Source organism: Canis aureus, chromosome 14 (genome assembly GCF_053574225.1).
Source record: "Canis aureus isolate CA01 chromosome 14, VMU_Caureus_v.1.0, whole genome shotgun sequence".
NCBI classification, from domain to species: domain Eukaryota; kingdom Metazoa; phylum Chordata; class Mammalia; order Carnivora; family Canidae; genus Canis; species Canis aureus.
This window is the reverse complement of record NC_135624.1, coordinates 22,791,294-22,812,709: the sequence shown is the minus strand read 5'-3', so window position 1 is coordinate 22,812,709 and position 21,416 is coordinate 22,791,294. Positions and strand designations below refer to the sequence as shown.

The following is a 21,416-nucleotide window of genomic DNA, read 5'->3' as shown; positions in this document are numbered from 1 at the left end:
CTTGGTTGACTCCTTTACCAAATGGCTTCAAGTTGCTTGACCAATAGAGGGCCCTGGAGAAAGCAGAGGGAGAAAAGAAGGAATGGAGGGAAGCTTCAAGATTCATCTTCCATCCCCCCACCCCTCCAGGGCCACCACCACTGCCACCACTACCCAGGTTGCTATGGGAAGGCAACATCTCTCCATAGGTCTCAGTACCTCTCTGATAGCTCTCTCTGTACACAATCTTCTCCAGGTCCCAGGAAACACTGCTCCTACTCAGACCTTCAGGCCTGAAGGTGGTAGCCCCAGAGTTTTACACTATCTTTTGTGGTTTTCTTTTTTTTTATTTTTATTTTTTTTTTTTTTTAAATTTTTTTTTTTTTTTTTTTATGATAGTTACACAGAGAGAGAGAGAGAGAGAGAGAGAGGCAGAGACACAGGCAGAGGGAGAAGCAGGCTCCATGCACCGGGAGCCCGACGTGGGATTCGATCCCGGGTCTCCAGGATCGTGCCCTGGGCCAAAGGCAGACGCCAAACTGCTGCGCCACCCAGGGATCCCCTCTTTTGTGGTTTTCTTAACACCTCTCATATACATTTAAAAAAAATATATTTCTATTACACGTTCCTCAAACTTTCTTAATTTGAATGGATCATCTGTTTCCTAAAGGGACTCAGACTAATGAAGACCAATCCGTTCAAGATCTTTGCTAGATGCCCTGTCATTTCAGTGATCATAATAGTTCCATAGGGTAGGCTGTCTTAACCACATATGATTAGATGAGGAAACTGTAGCTTATACGGGTGATAGAACTTGCCTGAGGAGACACAGCTAGCAAGTGAGAAATTAGGATTTAAACCCAGAATCATCCAACTTCAAAGCCCTTGGATTTTCAACTATTTCTTCCCAACACTAAGAAAAATCTTAAAGATGCCTAGAGAAACAGGGAGATCTCAGGCACAAAGATGCCAGAATGGCTTAAATGGTTTATTCAAAGTTAAACTATAAAGCCATACTGAGGCCCCAATTCTCCCTACTACTGCATGCAGGAAGAAAAAGAAAAAGAAAAGAAAAAATATCTACCCAACAGCCACAATAATTGGAATGTAATTTACATCTTTACTATATTATTCTAGAAGGTCAAGAATATATACATTTATAATGCAGAGCCAAACTTCCAAAAAGCCTTTCTTTCCTTCATCACTCTCTCTCTGTATCTCATCTGTGGCAGCTACCCACAAAACCTTTTCCAACTCACCTCCAAGCTCTCAAGATCTCTCTCAAGAGGCTGTCTGTCTTCTAGTTCCCTCATCCTTTCTGGATTTCTTTTTGTCCCCTCCTGCCAATAACTCTCTGCCTTTTTCAGTGAAAATTCTTCTTATATTTTTCAGGCTTTTCCAGACTTCCTTTTGGCATTTTTTTTCCCAATTAGCACAACTAAAGAGCTAGATTGATAGGTACCAAAGCAATACACGCATCTTCTGGGGAGAGTGGGAGTCTCGTTAATATTTTAAAATATTTTTTTTCTACCACATAATATAGAGTTATTCAGTTTTCAAGGAGAAAAGATTTTGGTACCTCACATGAAATCTATACTAAGGATGAAATATAAATTATAAGTACCTCGAACAAGGGAAGGGTAGAGGGAGAGTGGAAAGGGAATATTTAATTCATATCATATCATGCTCATTTCTGCAACTTTCTAATCAGTTATATGAGGTACAATTATTTGTTTCAATTCAATTGTTTGGAACTCTACATTTTATTTGAGAAACAGCATTATAGGCTATATTTTTATCCATTATAAATTATGTTTACACATAAGATGTAATTATTAATTAAGAATGATGGGGATTAAAAAGTACATTTATCATGGGGCACCTGGGTGGTTAACATCTGACTCTTGATTTTGGCTCAGGTCATGATCTCAGGGTCATGAGATCAAGCCCCAGTCAGGTTCTGCGCTAGGCAAGGAGTCTGCTTAAGATTCTCTCTCTCTCCTTCTCCCCCTGCTTCTCCACTCCAAGCTCTCTCTCAGAAAAAGTACACTTATCATGATCACACTGAGTAATGGATAGAATTGTTGAATCACTATATTGTACACCTGAAACTAATATAATACCATATGTTAGCTACACTGGAATTAAACGAAAACACCTAAGAAGAAGTAAACAACAAAAAAGAATGGTATCTGTTTTCCTATCAATGAATTCACCATTTCTTCTACATTCTGTTCTCTAACAAGGCAACCACACAGCCATCCCAACAGCACCTCCAAAACAACCTCTACCTTCTGGGAAGTGATTATAAGGACCACTGCCCTTCACAGCTTTTTAAAAAGACCTTAATTGGTGGTGACTCAGTAAAAGTTAGAATAAATCTGCAGTCAGCCAAGCTATTTGCTGTAGGCTTTGTAAAATAACATTTATGGGTTGAAAGTGGTTCATCTGGAAGTATTCCCTTTGGCAAGGCAAAATGGAGAGAAGAAAAGAGATTGATTAGCTCTGGGATTTAAAAGGCAGACCCTCAGAGGAGCATTAGACAATAAGCTAATTCATCCTGAATCTACCTATAGTTCATAAGGATCACAAGATCTTCATTTTTGTGGCTCCAATAAAGGCATCAACCAAAACGGAGAAGTACTATTCCTTTTCTTGGACCCTGTAGGGTAGGAAGTAGGGAAGGCAAGAAAATGATCATTTGCTGAACCCCGGGCCATATATTACTATTAAGTTAAATTAATAACTTACCCTAATTCACAAAAGCAGAAAATACAAAAGCCAGGATTTGAAGAATGTTTGTATGTTTGTCTGGCCCCTCCACCTTCACTGTCTTATTAAATTGTAATGTCTATGGGAACAAGTAGCTTTGTCAGTCTGTTGTTGGATTCCCAGAGCCTGATCTAAAAGGAGTTCAATGAAAATATGCTGAATAAATGAGCAAATGAGCGAGTTCTCTGACTTCAAAGCCCAGGGCTATTCTACTCTACTTTATTTGTGGATAGAAAAACAAAACTCAAACAGCAGTTCCTTTTAGGTTTTGAGATGTTTCCTTGGCAGTGTACTGGTATCAGGATAGAGTTTCTTCCTTTGCAAACCAAACCTCCCCCCATATAAGTTATCATTAAGACTCCAAAGTGCCATCAAACTGGAAATTAGAAACCAATTCCCATTAGCAAACAAACACATTACCCTTAATGATGATGTGACCACTTAACTTCGACCCCCAGAGTTAACTTGGGAGCAAATTGGAAACCATAAAGAAAGTTTAGCAGAAACAATTACATTATAATGAAAATTTCCCATGTATGCCTCACGCTGTTTTAGGTTTACTTTGGCTATGTTTGCAGCCAAATCCCAGTCAATCAACCAATTGTTCACCTTACACTACACCAAAAGAGTGGTTTGTCTGATTTTTTTTTTTTTTTTTTTTTTTTTTTTGTCATTGAATTGATGAATTGCTTTGGCATCAGGTAACCAGCTTTTATCTTGGGAAATAATCATCTTCTACTGGGAGAGCTATTCAGCAGTGTGGTAGTGCTTTATCACAAGCCGTGCATAAGTGGTGCTGTTTGCAATTTGATAAATGTGCACAGAGGCTCAGAGGTCCCCAAACACAAGTCTGATATGTAAACACAATCAAATCATGCTATTAACCAAGGGAACAGATTTTGATTGCTCATCCTTCTCTGTCTTTTTCAACTCCTTGGCAAAATTTCCTCATACCTCATTCTGCACAAGCAAAGTGAGGAGCATTTTGCAGCCTTGGGTGGCACTCGAATGGGTGCCAAATATCTTCCACCTGTTATAAACTGGATTTTTAAAAAGATTTTATTTATTTATGTATTTATGTATGTATGTATGTATGTATGTATGTATTTATTTATTTATGTATTATTTGACAGAGAGAGAACACAGCAGGGGGAGCGGGAGAGGAAGAAGCAGACTCCCGGCTGATCAGGGAGCTCAGTCCCAGGAACCTGGGATCATGACCTGACCTGAAGGCAGACACTTAACTAAGTCACCCAGGTGCCCCATAAACTGAATTTTTGCCTGGTGAAAACCACACTGAAACAAACAATTTCATGAGAAACTGGAGCACTCTCAAACGCTTTTATGCTCCTTTCAAAATACTGGGGAGTACCTAAGGAATGCAAAAGCATAACTCATTCTTTCAAGCTGTCTCTACCAAAGCCATGGGAATCAGATCTTTAGGTTAGGAGGGAAATGCCATACAACGTTCACATACACCAATCTGCTCTCTAGATAACTAGAGACTAAAGCTAACTATTTAAGTTGATCCTTGCCAACAGTTGGGCAGTAGATATTATTACCATCATTTAAAGATTATTAAAGAAAAGCAGAAAAATGAAGCAATTTTCTACATGCTCTATGTTGGGTATGTGGCCAGGACTGGAACCCAGTTCCACCTCTGAGTCTTAACTACTATACTGCACCTCCTCTTCTCTATAATGTTTCTGCCAATCTAGGCTTGAATTCCTTGTTTGATCATAAACTCAGCCCACTGAATCCTCAGACATCTCTATTTGAGTTGTCTGCTCTGTAGTGAATTAAAAGTTGTCTTTCTGTTAATTCCTAGCTGCTGATCCTAGCTCTGGCCTGGGGCCTTCCTGAGTAAGTGTAATCCCTCTTCCCAGTGACAGGCTTTTGAATATTTAAAGCTGGGAGTCCTGTCACCTGAAGCCTTCTTTCTTTTGGGTAAATATTCCCAGATCCCTCAGCCCACCTCTCAGATAATATAGTTTTATTTTCTTGATTGCTTTCTATTTTATGTGTTCCTCTGAAAATGTGACCTAAAAGATTCAGCTGCCATCTGGCCTCACCTAGAAGACCAGAAATCTCACCATCCTCAATCCATTAATGCAGCAAAGATTAAATTAAAATTTCTACACTCTGCACCCAACCCCATGTTTTGAAACCTACACCTGATGGGCACCCAGCCGTGCTTCAAATTCCGCCCCCAACCTTCACATGCAATGCCAAATCTCTAACAATGCTCTCCTAAAAAAAAAATGCTAAGTAAATCCCATATGAAATTAATCAGAGCATCTGATGGGACTCTATATTATGAAACTTAATCTACTTAAATGTACTGCCTCTCTCCCCAAAGCCTCATGGCCAAGGCTACCCTATCTCTAAGGAGTTCATAAATCCTTAAGTGCCTGCCACAAACCCAGTCAGTCTTCCAGGAAAGTGGTCCCAAGTGGCTTTCCTTGCCAGAGTTGTCATTACTGTTAATAAGGTACAGACACCTGTCACCCTTGCCATTGTTGACGAGATCATCCATGGAGGGGTGCTTGAGCTCAAACGGCTATATGGCCTGGTTACCTCTGAAGTGGCTCTTGTGAACGACAGCAAAAAGGACATGTTCCTTATCAAATGGTGCCACAACAACCTCGTTATATATTTTCTTTAGAAAATACATAATCTCCAAGTTCATATGTGTGAGAAATGTTTGTTTTAATTTCGGAACTTTATTTCTATTGCTGGTTCCCTCTTTACTGGAGGTTTAATATTAAGGTTTTGGTGGGTCCCTCTCCTTTGGAAGGGGTTACCTGTAATTTGGGGGAAGTTTATGGAGTACACAGACATTGTTGGGGTGAGGGTACTAGGTTCAGGTTGTTAACCACACAGGCATCTCCCTTGGTCTCCAAGCACTGATTCATTCGCCTTTGGGGTATGTCAGCCCCATTCTCCACCATAGTCTTTCTCCTGGCTAACTTCCTAAGCACTTGGGGTTGTTCTGTGTACCTGTGCCACACAGGCCACAGGAACTCAATAGAGCTGTTCATACCTCTTTCCTTATTCATATTCTCCCCCAAAGATCTGGGATAGTCTGTTCCACACATGCCCAGATACCCTTGGAATAAGGACAGTTTCAAAATACAAAAATCAAGGAAAGATTCTGTTTCTCCTTCTGATGTACCATCATTTTCTTGAAACAATAAGCTCAGCTCCTCCTTTCTGTTGCCTAAATAGCAGAAAGAAATACTGTCAGAAAAGTTTTTTTATTTAATCAAGGTTTTTTAAAATTAAATTTAATTTGCTATTGCAAAAAAAAAAAAAAGTTTCCCACAAGTATAAATTGAAGGCACATAAGAAGTTGGGAAGACCACTCAAACTCAGTGGTTACCCCAAGTGAAACTAGAGGAAATATCCTGGTTACTATTATGATCCTCATTTCATAGGTGATCAAACTGAGACATGCTCAAATTCACATACTTACTAAATAGTAGAACCAGGATATGAATTCAAAAAATGCCATCCTAGAGCAGTGCTTTTAACTACTTTTGTGGCAAGAAAAAACTTCAGGAAGAAAAGCCATAATGGAGGGCCATAGTGAGCTAATTGTTACGAAGGAACAATTAAAGTGTGTAGGGCCACAAGAGTGTAAAATGACAGGGGAGGGAGAATAGCAGGTCTCTGATCTAATTTAAAGCCTAAGAATAGATCTCTCTGAAGAAGTGACATTTGATCTGAGAGCTGAAAGGTGGTATAAAAGCTAATTACTCACCAGGAAGCAAGAATAGCACATGCAAAGGCCCTGAGGCAACACCGATCACAGTCATCTGTGAAAGAAATCTAAAATGCCTGATGTAGAGAGAGTATGAGGGAGATTGGTGAATGATGAGGCTAGAAATGGAAGCAGAAGCCACCTCTGATAAGTCTAGCAAACTGCATTATTGATCATTACTGGAAACAGCCATCCCACAGAAGAGCCTCAAGTTCTGAACACATATCACCTCCCAAGCATCAGTCATTGTAGGTAAAACAATTTGGTAATAAAATACAGACACCTGTCACCCTTGCCATTGCTGACGAGATCATCCAGGGAGGGGTTTGAAACGTAATTTCAAACTCACAAGATATAGAAAAGGTTTGGCTCAACTTGGCCTGAGTATCCCCCCATTATCCAGTCAGTAGGAGGTACAGAGGCATATGGTGGCCGTGTCCACCAGTGTGAAGAAGAAGGTGAGGTCCACAACAAACAAATGCACATATCAGACTAGATTCCTGCCTTGACCAGCACCTCTGAAATAACAGGATTCCTAGACAAACTTAGGTTTACCTTGCCAGTAGGCTTTATTGTAAAGATAAAATGGGGCTTTAACAAAAGCTTGGCGTTCATTCAGAAAACATTAGCTCCAGCAAGTCACTGCACACAGCAGAAGTCATGTGATCAGTCTCTCAGCAGGCATCCAATTTGGATGCTCTGCCATTAAGGTTTCTCCAGGAATCTCAGGCTCTGCTTCTTCTATTATTATGACTTAACTCACTTTATGTCTTCTGTTCCAATTCCCCAAAAGCAAGGACCTGGCTGGGATGGACGGTCCCCTCCTAGTATATGGCTAGCATCCCTACTGGAAAGGAAGCTTCCCACCTATCATTGCATTTCCAGGGATTACCTAAAGGACGCTGCCATCACTCCAGTGCCAATTTCTTAACCAATCAGCTTAAGGAAACACAGTGCTGTGCATGAAGTACTAAACATTTGCATAAGGTGATGATTGCAACAAAGAGGCTGGAACCAGCCACACATATGGTCAGTTTGATTTGCACAATACTGGCTCCCAGAAGTATTTTTTTTAATCATCTTTATTTTTTATTTATTTTTCTTTTACTTTTGAGGTGAGGGCAGAGGGACAAGGGGAGAGAAAAATCTTAACCAGGCTCCATGCCCAGCACATAGCCTGATACAGGGCTCGATCTCAGGACCCTGAGATCACGACCTGAGCCCAAGGCAGATGTTTCATGAACTGAGTCAGTCACCCAGGCACCCACTACCTTTTGTTGTTGTTGTTGTTGTTGTTGTTAATATAATGTCCAACTAACATTTTAGAATAAGATTTCATGTGAAAACTGAGATTTCTAGTTCTCTTTAAAAATTTTGGAATATGAGAAAACACTAGCCACAGTCAATGGATTCTGTAATTCATTTAGTAATGAATGTAATGACTGAAATGATTCAGTAATGACTGACCCATTTAAAAGGCCCCTGTGAGCGGCCCAGGTGGCTCAGGGGTTCAGCACCGCCTTCAGCCCAGGGCGTGATCCTGCATGGAGCCTGCTTCTCCCTCTGCCTGTGTCTCTGCCTCTCCCTCTCTCTCTCTCTCTGTCTCTCGTGAATAAATAAAATCTTAAAAATAAATAAATAAATAAATAAATAAATAAATAAATAAATAAAAATAAAATAAAAGGGCCCTGAGTGCTCCAGCTCAGCATAGTTGCAGGATCTCCCCAGTGTCAACTAGCTTCACTCATTCACTTACATGCCTGTCTCCTGCAGATATTCAAGTTGGCAAACACTAAAGTGAGTGATTATGTGCAGTCTCTTTTCCCAAAAAGGAGTTTATAGTGAGGTAGGCATTTAAAAAGTCAGTGACTACAGAATGGTTCAGAAACTATGCCTAGGATAATTCCATTGCTTGTTGTAGTCCCTGAAACCAACTTTGAGGTAGTCTCTGAACACACTTAGCCAGTGTCCCTGCAAGCTACTGCCTTTATGCAAAAGATCCTTTACCATGATAGCCTAACAGGACTTGGCCTGAGCATCTAAAAAGGGGTAAGGATAAAAAAAAAATGGCTCCTAGGCATTGGATCAATCCTATCCCACATTTTAGGTCATCCTTCTCTGTCCTAATAATGCTTGTTACAAAACACAGTAATAATAGGCTCTCCTTGCCAACCTGCATGCTCCTTCTGGTTATCAGATAACCCAGAGGGGTGGATGGCTCATGCTGGTAAAATGGGCACTTGTACTCTTTAAACTAGCACATGCATGCTTTGGTCTTGAGACGCTACATCTTGTGGTAAAAACATATTTTACAGGCCAACTGGTGTCCACCTTCCTGCCAACCATATGACCTTGGGCAAGTCACTTAATCTTTCTCAGCCTCAATTTCTTCACCACAAAATGTAGGTAGTAATACGAGCCTCAGTGAATATTCTGAGGAGTAAATGCAATCATAGGTGTACACTTCCTTCTTCACCCATTTGGGCTATAAAATAACTTCAAACCATCTATTTGAATATTTAAATTAATGTAGCCTATCTAATTCCAGCCCTCACCTTGTCATTGTAAGTTTCTTCTTGCCTCTTCCAGGTTTCCCACTCCTCTGCAGGCCTCCCCCAGTCAAAATATTTAGCCCTGGTTTTGCAAAGAGGAGAGCTGTTCAGTGTTACAGGTGGCTGGATAATTTCAATGTTGCTGCAGCTGTCACTGTTTCAGGGTGAATTCCATCTGGCTTCCTTGGCAAATTCACTACCTAAGCGTCCCAGTGAGCTGCCACATGCCTCCAAGTATGCAACCCATGAGCCAGGGAGGGGCCCAGCTCAATGCAGCTGCTGCGGTCAGCATGCTGCCATGGGTGCAGAAATAACCTTTGTGAAGACAGGAGGTCTCTCTCCCTGGAGGTATATGCCACAGGGAGCCCCATCCGCCTATCCCCCCTCTTGCATCAGTTCCCATGTTACAGACTGTTAGGTACCAACTGCTTTTGCTGACACACACTGTCAGCCACTTTACCAAAGCACACCTACAATCTAGCATGGCCAAGTTAGAACTCAACACCGCACTGTGACAGAACCATTCTCTCTTGTGTTAAGTCCTCCAGGTCTTTAAACCCTCTTCCTGTCCTCAAGCCTGTCTTTTTCAACTGGATGAGTTTGTGTCATCCATAGGAAAAACCGCACAACCATGTAAAGGCCCTGGCCTACAGCCTGGGACGGAGTGGATGCTCCTGTTTGCCTCTTCTTCTGATCACAGCCACCCTGTGCCCCACTTAGTGCTACATGCCTTAAAGTACCAAGTGCCTTACAGACAGGCTAAGCCAAGGGCTATCTGACCACTCACATTTATGTTTTATGGCATTTATTCAGGGGAGTTGTTGCTGTGGTGTCTTGCCCTAACGAAATGATGACAGAGGTGAAGTCAGTATAGCACAGAGGGTGGAGTGGAGGAGTAGTGGTGAACACCATGAAAGTGGGTGACAGATCAACTAAGGCTGAGTCCAACTTTTGCACTTCCCAGGCCCTATGACCTGGGGGAGTCCTTAATCTCCCTATGCCTCAGTTTCCTCATCTGTCAAATGGGACTGTCATGAAGACTGTATAAATGAATATATGTAAAGCCCTTAGAATAGTTCCTAACATCTAAAACATGCTAAATAAGTTATTATTTTTTAAATTTGGTGGATTCTTGCCATCCTATTCTTTCAAACCCTAACTCTCATAGAGTGTAGAAATTTGCGTTGAGAAGTACTAAGGTGGTATCTTTAAAAGTTAGAAGGAGGGAGCTTCTAACTTTCTGTAAAAGAAAAGTTTCAGATTCTGTAACCAGCTGGGAAGACATGGCTCCCCAAAACATATTTAGACATTCTTCATTTTTACTTTCCATCAAAGACATAAATAAGTTGTTCTTTTTAATATTTGTGTATATTTTTAAATGCCTTTGTTGCTTGTTAATCAGAAGAGATGTTTTTATGATTGTTGAAGTTGAAGGGACCCCAAATAGTATCATCCTTCTTTCTGACCTAAGGTGAGAATCCACCAAGAGAGAGCCCGAGAAAAATCAGGTAAATGAAGGAAAAAATGCCTGATTTAATACTGATAAAGCTTATGCAGAAATGTTAGGTATGCAGCTGCACTGCATTTCCTCACTCTAAACCCCAGAACTGGACAGACCCAGTTGCAGGCAACTCTGGTCTACATCAGACCTTCTCCCTCACGACAGGGCTTTTGCTGCTCAGATGACATCATGGCCCAAAGGAGACAAGAAATTGTGCTTTTTTTCCTGGCAAGCAGTTCCCAAAGACAAGAAAGCTATGCAGTGCCCAGTTCCTCTTCCATAATCACCAATAAAGTGTCACCCCTCCATCCCCAAGTGGAGTGTCTAAGGAACAAAATAAAAAAAGACACCGATGACTCTCCATGTGGAAGCATACTTGGGAAATAATGTTCCTCCTAATGATGACATTTATGTATGACTCCAACCACGGGAGTTCAGCCATATTACTGAAACTTGCTGAATTTCACGACACTTTCAATGACACAAATAGCTTCCAGTGTGCTGCTTGTTTCTGAAGCCATTTCCCCTCTGACTCGGTCAGAGGCTCCTCAGTTTCCACAAACCCTCATGAAGGCCAGTGTTTCCCAAGCCCCTGTCCTTGGCCCTCTTCTGATGCAAGGTAGACTTGTTAGGTAGCCTTAAAACTGTGAGTGGATTCAACTAAGTATTTTTTTTTTAAAGATTGTATCTATTTATTCATGAGAGACAGAGAGAGAGAGAGAGAGAGAGAGAGAGAGAGAGGCAGAGACACAGGCAGAGGGAGAAGCAGGCCCCATGCAGGGAGCCCAATGCAGGACTCGATCCCGGGACTCCAGGATCACACCCTGGGCCAAAGGCAGGCACTAAAACGCTGAGCCACCCAGGGATCCCCTCAACTAAGTATTTTTATTTCTTGTCCCCAAATTTCTTTCTGCTAGGAGCCAGACTCAAGCAACCTACATCTCAGCAAGTATCTAGTCTTGCCTAACCACTCTGCTCCTCACCATGGGCTGTACCACCATCTGTGCATCTCTAAACCCTAAGACACTGACACACAGTAGACACTCAAAACAAAACAAAACAGGATAGAGAGATGATTAAAGAAAGGGTGCACTATGAAAGAGGGAGGGAGAACAAGATAGAGGGATGCAGGGAGGGAAAGAGGAAGAACACTGAAAAAGGAAGCAAGGAAATGTGAAGGACATTGCCTTCATTGGCAGTGAAAAGGAGAAACCATATGTATGATATTTACACATGATGCCAGCGTGCAATAGCTTTCATAACTTGGGTCAGTTCCATGAACTATCTGATCTTCTATTTTCTTGTTTATAAAAAGGGGATTATTTGGGTGCGGGGGGTGCCTGGGTGACTCAGTCAGTTAAGCGTTCACCTTCAGCTTGGGTCATGATCCCAGGGTCCTGGGATCCAGCCCTGTGCCAGGTTCCCTGCTTAGCAGGGAGCCTGCTTCTCCTTCTCCCTCTCCCTTTACCCCTCTCCCCCCACTCATGCTCTCTCTCTCTAATAAATAAAATCTTTAAAAAAAATAAAAAAATACAAATGGGATTATTTGATACAATATTTTTTTCAGTGTATTGGTTTGAGAATGAATCAAGCTAATGTCTATGTCTAGTACATGCAATAAACATTCAATGAATGTTAGTTAAGCATAGATGTAAGGTATGTATTTTAAATCATCAAGGTTTTGCCAACTGATTAAGATTTTTACAGGCTCCATTGGACTTCACCTCAGTCTTAAAACCCTGAAATTAACTATGATACACGGATTAGATCCACAACAGCCACCATACAGAAGTATTTTACTTAGGAATTTCTATAAAACGACATCAAATATATGTCTGGGCTGGCTTCAATCTCTCTTCAAGTGCTGGGGCACTCGTGCACTCCCTGCTACAACTATAGGGTCAGCTGAATAGTGGAGCACTCAATGCTTATCTGAAATCTTCACAATTATAAAAGGAGACATATAGTCTTAAATAGCTTCTGAAAACAGAGCAGCACAACAGCGGATGATTGAGTTTGCCTCAAAATAGCTGCCCAAACAATTTCCCTTTTAGGGTTCAAAAAAAAAAAAAAAAACTTCCTGACCTGAATTCCTCATTAAAATTCTTTGCAATTGAATGAGTTCCAGAACCTCTTCCATTACTGTGAGTCTTGGATGCCAAGCCCTGGAATTTGGCTTGGAGAGAGGAAAGGATACAACTAGAATGGAGCATCCAGGCTCCGGCATTGGCCTCTTCTGGACTGGAAACTGGCTTAGTGGGGAGCAAGAGGCCCTGAGTAGTGTATTTTACCATCAGAATAGCCAAGGGGTATGTAGCATCTAGGTGGCTCGGTCTGTTAAGGGTCTAACTCTTGATCTCAGTTCAGGCCTTGATCTTGGGGTATTATGTTCAAGCCCCACATTGGGTTCCATGCTGGGTGTGAAGCCTACTTAATAAAATAAACAGAAAACAAAACAAAACAAAACAAAAACAGCTAAGAAGTGCAACTCCCAACAGTCACTTAATTTTTTTTTTAAGATTTTATTTATTTATTTGAGAGAGAAAAAATGAGTGAGAGCGTGAGTGGGGCATGGGTGAGGGGAGCAGAGAGAGAAGCACTGAGAAGGAACCTCGATGCAGGGCTTGATCTCAGGACCCTAGAATCATGATCTGAGCTGAAGGCAGCTACTTAACCTATTAAGCCACCCAGGTGCCCCCGAGCAGTCACTTTAAAAAGACTATTAGCTCTTGTAGGACAAGTCTGTCTTACTATTTTGGAATCCTCACTTAGTACCAAGCCTCGTTCCTGACACACCATAGGTGAAAGGGGTTGTTGTCGGATAAAAGCATGAAAGAAAAATTAAATGAAGGAAAATGTGAGGAAAAAAGCAAATTAATAGCTTACTAAATAAATGAATGATAACAGAATTGGAGACTTCAATACAATTGCTTTTCAAAGGGCCTGTTAGAGAAGTGTCTAGACCTTGGGTTTACAAATTTAGGAACTAGATTTATCCACAGTGATGAGATGATAAGATGCTCAGGGTTTTAACCCACTTAATCGGATCCATAAATCAGTGATTAGTCAGTGGCAAATTGCTAATTTACTATAAGAAATCTTAACTTTTAACATATAAAAGTGCTTAGCCCAATTTCTGACTCACAGTAGGCATGTAACATTATTTATTGACTATGCATAATATTTAGTCAATTCAACAAATACTTAATGAGTACACAGTATGAGCCAGGCACTGGACTTAGCATGGGGCAAACAGTGAGCCGGTTTCTATCAGTGAGCCAAATCTATCATATGGTGCCATGAGGCAAGCTTCTCTAAGGGGAAGTCTGTATGGGAAACTCCTAAAAATGGAAAACGTTGCTTGTTGCATACAGAATCAGAGAAAACAGCATTTGATGATCTTAATGGATAATTTCGCCTAACTCTGATGAGTTGATATTTACATTTTCCTACTCTTTTTGATCTAGCATATCACTTTAAGAAGAGCTGGCACCAGGTACTTCAATCATGGCTATCATATTTTGTCCTGGATTTGCTTTTTTCCTGGGATTTTTTTTTTAGCAACAAGCAAGGTAATGTACCTCATCTCACTTTATTAATCTCTGCATCCCCCAAAACATTGCACAGTGCTTGGCATTTACTGGACATTCAGCAGTTTAAGAAAAACTACAAAATAGTGGCCATCTATCCAGAGCCAGAGACTTGTACACTCATATGTGTGGAGGGATTTATAAGGCTGACACTTGAAATCTCAACTGTCATTAGACTGGAAAAAAATCAAGCATTGTTGGGATGCTTGGGTGGCTCAGTTGGTTGAGCATCTGACTCTTGATTTAGGTTCAGGTCATGATCTCAGAGTCCTAGGGTGGAGCCCCATGTTGGGCTACACATTCAGTCGGGAGCCTCTTTGAAAATTCCTCTCCCTTTGCCCTTCCCCTGCCCCTCTCTCTCAAATAAATAAATAAATAAATAAATAAATAAATCTTTTTTAAAAATCAGGCACAGAGTTACTGAAACCAGACAGATGCTAAGAGAGACCAGAATGAGTTGTGACTCACAAAGAAATGATATGGTAAATAAGACAATATTGTATATCAAGATCCATTTCTACAAGTATATTAGTTTGCGAGGGCTTCTCTAACAACATACTTCAAATTGGGTGACTTACACAACAGAAAGTTATTGTCTCACAGCTCCAGAGGCTAGAAGTCAAAAATCAAGATGTCAGCAAGGTTGGTTCCTCTGAGGACTGTGTGGGTGGGCAGAAATGCCTCTCCCTAACTTCTGTTGGTTTGACAGCAATCTTTGGTATTCCTTGGCTTGTAGAAACATTGCCCAGATCTTTTTCTTCATCTTTACATGATATTCTCCTTGTGTGTCTGTTTCTGGGTTCCAACTTCCCCTTTTTATAAGGATACCAGTCATATTGGATTAGGACCCACCCTAATGATTTCATTTCCACTTGATAAGCTCTGTAAGGATTGATTTTCCAAAATAAGGTCACATTCCAAGGCACTGGGAGGTTGGGACTTCAAGATAACTTTTTTCAGATGATACAATTCATTCAACCCATAACAATGTGTTGGTCATTCGTGGAAGATTTCTGCACAAGGACTCAAGAAAATATAAACAGTGAGAAATTCTAAGGAGTTGGACTATGAGATCAGAGGACTTTTAGTTTTTGCTTTCTGTCTTTCCATACTATTTGAAAAGGTAGCCATGAGCATATAATCTCTTCCTGATTAAAAAAAAAGTACTATCATAAATGCCTAACTGAGGCTTTCTTCATTCTATTATTGAAAACAGGCCACAAGAATTTAAGAGGAAATATATAGCTGTCGAAGCATTTTTTTATGTATTATTATTATTATTATTATTATTTTTGTCAAAGCATTTTATGTTTGAGATAAATACTTTGGGATTTGGGTAAGTGGAAGGAAATCTAGATTCTGTTTCCAATAAACACAGTGCTTTACTAAGCCATATAATTGGGGTTGTGAGTTATCTGGACCTGGACTAGTTTAATCCCATTTTGGACACAATGCCCAGTATGTTTTTGGCCTTCAACCTGGGTAAAAAGCAGTATCTGTGTGTGACCCATTTTTGAGTCACTACGGCTTATTGGCTAATACCAAACAACATCTCTTCTGTTCTTAAAAAGTGGATTAATGTGGAATTTGCTGTCTCTGCTATGATCCCATAAAAGGGCTATGATTACAGAGCCAAGCAAGGCCATCTGAGGCAGAGGCTCACTCCTACTGCATGTACGCTTGGCAGTTTTCTCTGAGCAGCTCCCTGGTGCCATGCCTCTAAGGACCACAAGTGTGCCTCTCATGGGGCCTGGCCAAGGAACTCCAATGCTTGCCTTTCATCAGTACATTCAAAGCCAACATCACAGAAAATTTATTTCAGCTGTCTCATGGTTCAGCCCTTGCCTCTGCAGAGAGAAGAATCGGCTAATGGAAAACTTTGATTTCAGTGTTAGTACGAGACTGTGTTGAAAGAGAAGACTTTTTAATGTAAAAATAGAATCTCCTTAATCCTTTGGTCAATCAGCAACTTTAATTTTCTTTAAGATTTTGCCTAGTACCTGGCATTGGGACAGCATGTGACTGCAGTGATTAGTGACATAGGCCTCAGACTCAGAGACTTGGTCTGAGTGCTGACTCTGTCCAATATTTAAGGTCGAGCCACATGATATTCCCAGCATTCAGTCATCCTAAAATATGACTCAAGGCAGTGAGTGGGCATTTCTCTCCAGCATAGCAAAACCAGATTTTTAGTTTATAAGAAATGGGCTCAATGGTATGTTTATAGGAAGAAAAGTAATTTCTCATGAAGAATGATAAAAATGTTTCTAAATGAAAGTTTTGCTTGCCCAGTCCCTTTGAACATCTATTCTATAATGTTGTCAAAAACCAGGCTTTTTTGTTCCTCTTATCCCACCCTTCATATCACATGATTTCTATCCTCATAGTGGCAGAAGATCTGCGGCACCTCCAGCCATCACACTTCCAAGCAGGAAGATGGTAGGAGAGCCAAAGACTTTCTACCTAGCACAAGGAAGCCCTTCCCTTCAAATTTAAACTTAAAAATCATTGGTCAGAATCATGTCACATTACCACTGCTGGCTAGATCATGGCTAGGAAAATTGAATATTTAACCCTCTAGTCTATATGCTAGAGGAAAGCAAGAAAGAGGCACTTGAGAATCAGTGTTGAGTGAGCCAATCCTTAACTAAGGCAGGGATGAGGAAAGACAACGTTAGTTAATGAGTTATTTATTTATAAGCTATTGTTATCTCCACATGAAGATGAACAAGTAGGATTCAGGGAAGTTACAAATGCCCAACATAGAGGTAGAATTTAAGCCTGATTCATTCTGTCTTCAAAATTTTTGCCCTGAAGAACTTGGCTTGTGTTGGACAAGAATCTAGAGTTTTCCTTTAAGCACCTCAGGCTAGAGCAATGTTCTCTATTAAGATGTAGAAGTAAAAAAAAAAAAAAATGTAGAAGTAACAATCATGTCTGCAATTGGCAAGATACTGCCTTTACTGGCTAGGACACAGCGGGATTGACACTTTTGTTGATTATTCAAGGTAGAGTCTTGAAGATCCTACTAGACCATTGTAGCCACTGCTCTCTCAATCCAGTAGGCACAAATATGTCTATTTTGTCGCCAATGTCAAGGTGTCCTACTTGATTCAAGTGCCAGTAATTGTCTCTAAACTCTTGCAATGGGTTAAATTGACAAGTTAATATGTCTTTTACATTCATTTTATTGTAAACTTAGCAGAAGGATGTTTAAACTATTATCTCAGGAAGCAAAAAGATGTGTTTCTCAGAACTTCTACAAAAAGGTGACCAATAGGCACTTACCAACTGTGGTCAATAAAGAGGTTAGTGATGAATGGGGTTAGAAGGATTTGAGTTGGCCTCCTGATATTATAAACAATGAGTCAACTAGGGCACAAAGAATATGAGGAGCAGAATGTTAGATAAAATATAAATCACAAGTGCAAGTGTCTGCACATCATTCAAGAGATAGGGCTTCTACTTATTCCAATGCCTGGTGATTTAGATGGAAGGTTTATTTTCCCAGTGTGCTGCCTAATAGTTAGGAATAGAGTTCATGGAATGCAGAGATGCATCAATACAAGATAATACCTACCTTTAGAAGTCTCTGCGTCACAACACAGGGTGAGCCATGGAAAAAGCATAGCACTCATGTCCTTGAAAATGGAAACTAAACTGCATGGCATTTAGAATAAGGTGTACAGCTGCAGTCCTGGGAATGTAAGTAACAGAATCACAGCACTGGCTTTGGAAATTGGCCCATAAAATGATTCATTCATTTTATACACTTTAATGACCACCTACCGAGCTAATCACTGCGACCCTACTTGGAATAACTTGATCACTTGATCACAGACCAAGGGAGACAGTGGATTGCTTTAGAAGGAGGGTCTATTTAAATCAGGCACTATCTCACTTTTGAAAGCTAACCTATCTTATCACCCTTCCCAAGAACAAGAAGTAAATGAGCCCATTATGACTGGGCATGAAAAACTAGTTCTTACTCTGACTTCAAAAGGTTTTGAAGTCTTAACAGGCAAAAACCTTTCGTTAAATAATCAAACAATTAAGAGATATCTGAGAATTACACAAGGCTTATCCCAAAATAAGCAAAAAGCTATTAGTCAGCTGCAGGGTTATCCAATTGTTTATTCAACATGGTCGGTAAAGTAACCTGTGTACGAAATGAACTTTTGGAGGTATCAGTGGTTCTGGGGCATGAACTGGTGACCAATTTCCCTTAGCACTTTCTGAATTAAGCATTTATTTGAACCTGACACCAAATTCATGACTCCTTGTGCCCCAGCACTCATCTTCCCTAGTAGCAAATTTTGTATTCTATTTAAACAGTCTTCCATACTACATTATATGTTCTTTAAGGGATGAGAATGTTTCTTATTCATTTGTGTATACTCAGAAGTTAATACCAAGCCTGGCATATAGTAGATTCTCAATTCATGTTTTTAAAGATTGTATTTATTTATTTGAGGGAAAGAGAGAGAAAATGCACACATGAGAGGAAGAAGCAGACTTCCTTCTGAGCATGGAACCCAACACAGGTCTCGATCCCAGGACCCTGGGGTCATGACCTGAGCCAAAGGCAGATACTTAACTGACTGAGCCACTCAGGTGCCCCCTCAAATCATTTTTGAATACATGGCTATATAAGTTCATCTCTCACAGTTAAAATTCATAATCGGTTAGGAAAATGACATGTCAGAAATATATAAGTAAACTATTCTTAAATTACTTTAATAAAAAGACAAAACCCACAAGTGGGTGAATCAAAACAAGCAGAAGTATTGAAAACTTCTGCTCTATTCTTCTTGGAAAAAACAATAAGATCCCTTCATGTATTTACGAGGAGGAAAAACTGTCTTATGGTCAATCCCTGCTTCTATAAGCACCACACTGGGTGGCTTAAACCACAGACATTTATTTTTCACAGTTGTAGAGCTGGGAAATTTAAGATCAAGGTGCCAGCAGATCTAGTGTCTGGTGAAGACAGTCTTCTTGGTTTGCAGATTATCTTCCCATTGTGTCCTCACATAGCAGAGAGCAGAGGAAGGGGATGCAAACTCTCTCACGTCTTCTCATTAGGGCATTAATCCCATTCACGAGGGCTTCATCCTCGTAATCTAATTCTCTCCTGAAATCCTCACTTCCTAATGCCATCATATTGGAGGTTAGGATTTCAACATATAAATTGTAGATGGATACAATCAGTCCATAGCAAGTTGTTTGCTAAGGTGAAATCTTGAATGGTATCTTTGTTCCTAAGTATCCTAGCTACAACTGACAACTCACACAATGTATAGGACCAAGTCCATGAATTGTGTTCCATCATTTTACTGCAAACTTGTTAGATTTATATGCATGTTAGATAAGCAGGCACTCTGAGTATCTAGTAATTTGGTGTTATTTCAAATGAATGTTCAATACTTATTTACTTGGGCAGGGAGAAATAAATTTTTCTCTAAATAAAATTTACACTAAAATAGACTCACTTACTAATTCAAATTCACTTACCAAAGCACTGAAATAATTTGGCAAAACTTTTATTTTCTCTGCAGTCCTTATTTCTCTTCCATTTTCTTGTGATACTTAATAAACAAGAAATCTTGGGAGGTATATTTATGTGTGCAAATTTTAGATAATAAAACAAATTCTGGAACACAGCATTCTATTATGTATTATTCATTTTTAGAATTTTAACAGACTTTCAGCTATGCCTGGACATGTGAGTCACAACACTCAACAGAGGTAGTGGGTGATAACGAGGAAGCCTTTTCTCTTTTCCACTTGAGGAAGCTCTCTGTTTGTGCAAGAAAAGGTCTAATTAAGCCTCACAAGTCATATGTGGTAAAAATTGAGACATCATGCTAGTAACTTTTTCTAAGGATGCTTTACCTTCCTTGAGCCCTGGTCCCTGACTGGACCCAGATGCCACTTTTGGGGCATGCCACTTAAAATGGACTAAGACTTCAGAAAGATCTAAAGTATCCCCCATTTAGTAAAATAATAGGGCTTCAAAGGAAAGAAGATGGTACAAAGATATTTGCAGATGTGGCTTTTGATGAGCTGAACCCCATTAAGAGTCCCAGGAGATTCACAAAGTTTTTAAGAAAGGTGAATTGGCAGAAATAGCACCAGCTTGGATTGAAAGGAAGAGACACAGGCAAAATGAAAAGAGGTCTTTAGAAACCATGAGAATGCTACAAACCTGGAAACATGGCTACTCCCATGAAAAAAAGGATAACCCTAGAAGCAAAAACCCAAAAAGTGAAGCCAAGAGTCATAAGGAACTTAATCCTACTCAAGGCACTATCTACCAATTTGGGCCCTGCCGAATTTCAGAATTACTATGAGTTTATAACTCCTATATGCCTCCCATTATTCCTTGTTTGGAACAGGAGCATCTATAGCATATATTTTATAGGAGTCCCATTATTGAATGTTGGGTGTGTGTGTGTGGAGAAGGTAACTTGACTTTCTTCACAGGTCTTCAGCTTGCAAGGAGCTGTACTCAAAGAAATGTCCTTAAGGAACATCCTAAAAGGCACATTAACACCTGGGCCATCTAAATAAGAAGGACACTCTAGATGCTGAGTTGATGCAGTAGACTTTTTGAGGCCTCCAAAAGAGGTGAATATATTTTGTAGGAGTGAGGGTTATGAATCACTGGAAACCGTAGAGAAAACTGGTTGTCAGGTTTCAACAAATGATTGTCACCTTCTGGTATTCACGGATTTGTATAATCTTTTCCAAGTTGAATAAAGCTGGCTTATAATTGGTCAATAATCAGTTCTTTCTTAATTCACTCATTCTTTTCATCCCACATGGAGCACACACATAGTGAGAAGAAAGACTATGTGTTAAGCAACAAAGCAAGTCTCGATAAACTTAGAAGATTGAAATAATATGAAGTATCTTTTCAATGAAAGTAGAATAAAATTAGAAATGAATAGCAGAAGGAAATCTGGAAAATTCACACATGTGTGAAAATTAAACAACACATTATTAAGTGACCAAAGAGTCAAACAAAAATGAAAGGTAAATAAAAAACACATTGAGATATACGAAAATGGAAACACAATATACCAAAACTTATGCTGCAGTAAAAGCAGTGCTCAAAGGGAAATTTATAGCTATAAATGATAACATGAAAAAAGAAGAAAGATCTAAAATCAATAACCTTGGGGATCCCTGGGTGGCTCAGTGGTTTAGTGCCTGCCTTTCGCCCAGGGTGTGATCCTGGAGTCCTGGGATCGAGT

At 40.1% G+C, this 21,416-nt stretch overlaps 1 long non-coding RNA gene across 1 annotated transcript in view; it reads left to right on the top strand.

The window, feature by feature from the left end:
* The window catches only part of LOC144283249 (uncharacterized), a 62,880-nt gene that overhangs the window by 17,112 nt on the left and 24,352 nt on the right, over positions 1-21,416 (top strand). Inside the window, exon 2 of the long non-coding RNA XR_013351680.1 lies at positions 14,035-14,139. This is a non-coding gene — a long non-coding RNA (uncharacterized LOC144283249). The remainder of the gene's footprint in view (positions 1-14,034; positions 14,140-21,416) is intronic.